At 37.9% G+C, this 6,000-nt stretch overlaps 1 pseudogene; it reads left to right on the top strand.

Moving 5' to 3' along the window:
• LOC103734404 overlaps positions 1-6,000 on the top strand; it is a 30,152-nt pseudogene that overhangs the window by 19,486 nt on the left and 4,666 nt on the right.

Raw genomic sequence — 6,000 nt, forward strand, 5'->3', positions numbered from 1 at the left:
GAGCATCTGATTCTCATCTGTCTTGGGCCTCTGTGGGAACTCCTGAGCAGGAAAATGAAATAAATTTGGATCCTACAATATAAAACCAAAAGAGAGAAACTGAAGCCTAGAACAACCAGCTTTTCATTAATATATCCCCACCAATTACCAACAATCCTGCAGAGGAGTACTATAAGAACACCTTAGAAATAACACAGGACATAGAATTCAAAAGAAAAATTATAAACATGATAAAATAATTCAGTGAATTTAAAGAGCAAACAAAAAAGAAATGAAATAACTGAAAGAAGATAGGGAAAACCTGCTGAATTATTTCAGAAAAGAGAAATATTGAAGAATAATAGGCTGAAATAAAGAATAAAGTGAAACACTCAACAAGTCAATTAGAAAAAGCAGGAGAAAGCTTCACCAATAGAATGAATGAAATGGAAAACAGAATATCAAGACTGGAAGATAGAGTGGACAAATTAGACCACTTAAGCAAAGATCATGAAAAATTTAAGAAAACTCAAGAATGGAATATGTAGGAATTGTGTTACACCAAAAAATGACCAAACTTACACATCATGGGCATATAGGAAGCAGAAGAGTCTCAGGATAACTATATGTATCACATCATCAACAGGATTGTAGAAGAAAATTTTCCAAAATTAAAGACTTACCCATACAAATAAATGAATCATCTAGAACACCAAATAGGACCAGTAAAGAAACTCTCCAGGGAACATCACAGAACAAACGTTAAGATACAGAGCAAAGAGAGAATACTGAAAGCTGCAAAAGAAAAAAACAAGTCACATATAAAGGATAACCCATTAGGATTACAGCTGACTTTTCAGTGCAAACTATGAAAGCCAGAAGAGCCTGGACCAAAGTATTCCAAGTTCTAAATGACCACAGATGCCAACCCAGATTACTTTACTGTTGGGGACCCCTGCTGTTTGGGTCGCAGTCTCTCCATGTCCGGATAGCCTAAGGGGCTCGGCATTTGATGCAGAGACTCCTCTTTCCAGCAGGGCACCTCCTGCTCTCCTCCTGACTCACCTTTGAAGTGGCCGCCGCAGATACATGACCTCTGGCATAGAAACTACCAGGCTTTTCCTATATGATAATCAGGCATTGTCTGACAACCTGATAGAAGCCCACCGCCACATGTAAATGGGGCATTCTACAGACCACCTATCAGCTGAGGCTTTTGCTACTGCCACCACACTATAAATTCTCTAGTTTCCCCTTAATAAATCAGAGCTGTATCACTGAGATCATCCAACTGAGCTTATTTATGTCTCACTGCGCCTGCGACCAGCCTGTGATTCAGTTTCCCCTGAGGAGCTGTCCCCCATCAATACACACTCACAAAGCTTCTTCGTTTGACGTTCCTGCGCTCTCCGCTCTCACAGAGGGAGCATCCCGCAGCTGGCGCAGAGCCCCCTGCAGCTTGGCGCAGAACCTGCCCGGCAGCTTGCAGCCCCTGCGGAGCCTGCACTCACCAGCGCCTGGCGCGGGCAGGCCGATCTGCAGAGCCGCCAGCACTCCCAGCCGCGGAGAGCCAGAGAGACCCGCCCAGCAATGCAAAACCAACCTGCCTGCTTGTGACAACAGCTGGCGCCCAACGTGGGGCTCCTGGAACGCGCAGCAGACCCACGCGCCAGGCAGCAGCTGGCGACCAATGTGAGTTCATGAGTATCCCTTCCATCAAAGGACATCAGCAACTCCTTTCTCCTATCAGGAGTGGAACGTCCGCTCTATCAGGGGGACATCATGAGCAGCGAGCCCCACCAGCCAACAGCTGGTGCATCTCTCCCACCAGGAGAGCATCAAAAATCTCTCTTTCCTTCATCTCCCATCAGGAGATTAAAAGGCAGCTTTGCCTTTAAGCCATCCCCACCTTTGCGGGATTGGAAACCTCTCTTTCCTTCATCTCCCATCAGGAGATTAAAAGGCAGCTTTGCCTTTAAGCCATCCCCACCTTTGCGGGATCGGAAATCTCTCTTTCTTTCATCTCCCATCAGGAGATTAAAAGGCAGCTGTGCCTCTAAGCCACCCACTCTTGGGGCCTGGCAGTCTCTTCTCTTTTCCTCCTTGTATTTTCAGTCTAAATCTTTGCATGGGAACGTTAAAGACAAAGAAGCAACTGAAGCTTTCTGGTCAAGGCTACTCCTTGATGTCAGCTGAAGGCTATTTGCCCCTTAACAGATCCCAACTGCCTACATGGGTGTGGACAAAAGACCTTCTATCTTTGCATCTTTCTAATACAAAAACCTGGTAATGCAGCACTTTACCTACCAAAATGTCTATTATACTTGAAGGGGAAAGAAAAATCTTCCATGATATAAATAGGCTGAAAGAATTCATGTCCACAAAACCAGCCCTTCAGATGTTCTTAAGCAATACAAAGAGCTGAAGAAAGGAATAACTATACCCAAGAGATTACAGAAAGAAACTTAATGAAGGTATAACTGTGGAAATGCACAGCTACACCAAGAATGTGACTAGAAATAAAAACAAGAATCAGTAACATCTTTCATTAATAACTTAAAATATCAATCGACTGAACTCCCCAGTCAAAAGACACAGACTAGTTGAATTGATTAGGGCACCAAACCCATCTTTTTGAGGTCTGCAGGAATCTCATCTTACTTTCAAGAACAGGCACTACCTTAAGGTGAAAAGTTGGAAAAAAATATACCATGAGAATGAGACTAGGAAAAAAGCAGGCATTGCAATGCTAATATCTGACAGAACAGACTTCAAAAAAACTAATAAGAAGAGATAATGTGGGCCACTTCATTCTTATCAAAGAAACAATTGACAAAGAAGATATGACAATCATGAACATATATTCATCAAACTCTGGTGCACTCAATTTCAGGACTTTAAAACCCAGATTAATCCCAAATCATTAATAGTTGGTTACTTCAATACCCAATTGTCTCCATTAGACAGGTCAACAGGACAGAGAATTAGGAGAAAGAGATATCTGAATTAAACAATACCATACATCAAATAGGACTAACATTCATCTACTGAATATTCCACCCAAGCACCAAAGAATATACTTTGTATTCAGTGCCTCATGGAACTTTCTCCAAAATCCACCACATACTGTGGTACAAAACCAGTCTCAACAAATACAAGAATATTGAAATAATTCTATGCATTCTATCAGACCACAGTCCAATAAAATTTAAAATCAGCACTGGAAAAAACCCTAGTAACTACATGAACACATAGAGATAAAACAACACACTCCTGAATGATGAATGGGTCAAAGGAGAAATTAAGAAAGAAATAAAAGTATTCCTGGAACTAAATGAAAAGGGCAATACAACACAGCAAAACCTCTGGGACACTTTGAAAGCCATCCTTAGAGGGAAGTTTATAGCTCTAAGTGCATAAGTTCTTAACCGCTGAGCCATCTCTCCAGCCCCTAAATGGAGATATGTTTTAAAGATTAAAACCTCATTCTATTTTATGTCTTACAGAGTTTATACTAAGTACAATATTGTATAACTGTATTAATTCAACTACAAACCTAAAAATTTACAGCCAATTTTGAAAGAGATGCATTTTGGCTTTGAAAATTGTTATTGAATATGTCAATCTTGTCTTAATGAAATGCTTCTTCTAGTTATGTGTGTTGTGAATCAACAAAAGATTCATTACGGGCTAAAGAAAAAGAAAAAAAATCTGAGATGGCACATATGTAAATATATCAAACCATCATCTCATAAAGTTTCAATTAAAACATATGAGCTGCATGACTGAACTGAGTAACATGATTTCAAACAATTGGATTGAATGAGTGCATAATTTAAGGCCTTCATTTTTCATGTCTATTATGGTATCATTTTTCCTAGTTTTTTCTCATTCACACATTAACTTGTTGATTATTTGCTTTATTTGCTAATTTTTGACAACTAATTGCTCATTTTTAACATTTATCATCTAACTATTATATTTATTTATTATCTTTTTTATTTTTTAATTACTTTATTTCTAATTAAGCATACACTTACTTAGCATGTTATAAAACTAATAGGTATTCTGTGTAATAGGTTTTGAATACTAACTTTCCTTATTTTTGTCATGTTAAAATAATGCCTCTAACTGAAAAAAAATGTGTAGAAAATCTTACTTCTTTGGATGTCTTCAATAGTGACACAAAGTGCAATCTGCATAATAGAAGAAGAAAAAGTCTGTCACGAATTAGATGCACAGTGCAATATGTACTGTGACAGAAATTTCTTTTTACATAATCTGTTAAAAAGAAAACAAAGGCACATGTCCAATTCATTTTCATTAGTTTATCCTTTAAAACCATTGCATTATTTTCTGTTGCATCAGTATAATTTAATAAGCTACTTTGTTCTTTTATATTTTTCTAATTTAAATATTCAAATTCTCAAAATTGATTTTTCTGTGTCGCTTGTATTTTTAGTTTATCTAATGTTTTTTGTATTGCATTTTTGTTTATTTTGTGTGTATTATGTGTGTCTGGGCATGCTGCACATGTTGGGGTCAGAGGACAACTTTTGGGATTCTGTTCTCTCAATTTACATGGTGTGTATCAGGGACAGAACTCAGGTTGCTAGACTTGGCAACAGGCAGTTTGACCTGCAGAACCATCTTTCTATCCCACATATTTGTATTTTTAAATTTATCCTAGTCTATGATCAAATAAAGACAATTACATCTACATAATATTTTTTTTCTTTTTTGAATTAATTTTTAAATTTTTTTGAGAATTCCATACAGCAGTATTCTGTTTATATAATCCCCACCTCTCCCAATCTCTATCTCAACTCTTCCCAAGTCTCACCATCAATTTCTCAATTTCTAGTCCTCTTTGTTATTGTTTCACATAAATTTATTATATATGTATGCACACACACACACATATATATATATATATATGTTGTATTGTACAATATACATTGACTCATTTAGTGGATCTCTTGTGTACATGTGTTAGGCGAAACTTCTTGGGATTAGATAATTTATCAGGGAGCTAGTACTTGGAAAAAACTGACTCTTCCTTCTTCAGTATTCACTGATAGCTTGTAGTTCATCTGGAGGTAGGACTGCATGAAAGTTGCCCCATCCACATCAGTATGTCATCTGATTTTGTGATTATGCAGCTTTTGTATGACTAGTATATTGTGGAGATTTCATGACTGCAGCTTCCCTATCATGATGAGAATGCATTATCTGGTATCTGGCATCTTTATTCTCTGGCTCTTACAATACTTCTGTTCTTTCTTCCACAATATTCCTTGAAACTTAATTGTAGGGGTGCATTGTATATTTATCAATCAGGACTTGGGTTCTACCAGTCACTTATTCTCAGCATTGTGACCAGTTTGGCAACTTTGTAATACTCTCCACCTGTTTCAAAAAGAAGCTACTTTGATGGATGATGAGAGCCCTACTTGTCTGTGAATATATGAATGCATGTTTAGAATATAGTTAGAAGGTAAGTTTGTCTGTGAAAGCAACAATAATAGGTTCTCCTCTAGGGTGTATGAGGCCTCTAGACATTTGCACTTCACTATGATTATAGAATCATGCATGGATTCCCTTGCATTGAGAAGGGCTTAACTCCAATTAGACAGCTGTTGATCAATCACAAGATAAAAGTGACACTATTGCACCAAAAGAGATAATTTTCTGGACAGGTTATTATGGTTCAGAGGCCTTATAGCTGGGTAGAACCTTTGATTGTTTTTCTCCCTTCACACCTTGCATAATAACTTCTGATACTATGAGACTTGGTCTTTGGGGAGGAGGCTTCCAGGTCACTTCTCCTCAGTTGCTCCAAGTCCTTTGTCCAAAATATGTCATGTCTTCGGAAAGGGTCTTACCTTCAGTTCTTGGGGATATACAAGTGCTGTGGCAACAACCTGTAATATTTAGGGAGTCCCTTAGAATACCCTGACCAAATACTCAAAGAGCAGTTTCCTTTGTCTATTCCTGTGATTTTTATTATATAGTCTCTCT

This window comes from Nannospalax galili, unplaced genomic scaffold (assembly GCF_000622305.1).
Source record: "Nannospalax galili isolate Female #2095 unplaced genomic scaffold, S.galili_v1.0 scaffold433, whole genome shotgun sequence".
NCBI classification, from domain to species: domain Eukaryota; kingdom Metazoa; phylum Chordata; class Mammalia; order Rodentia; family Spalacidae; genus Nannospalax; species Nannospalax galili.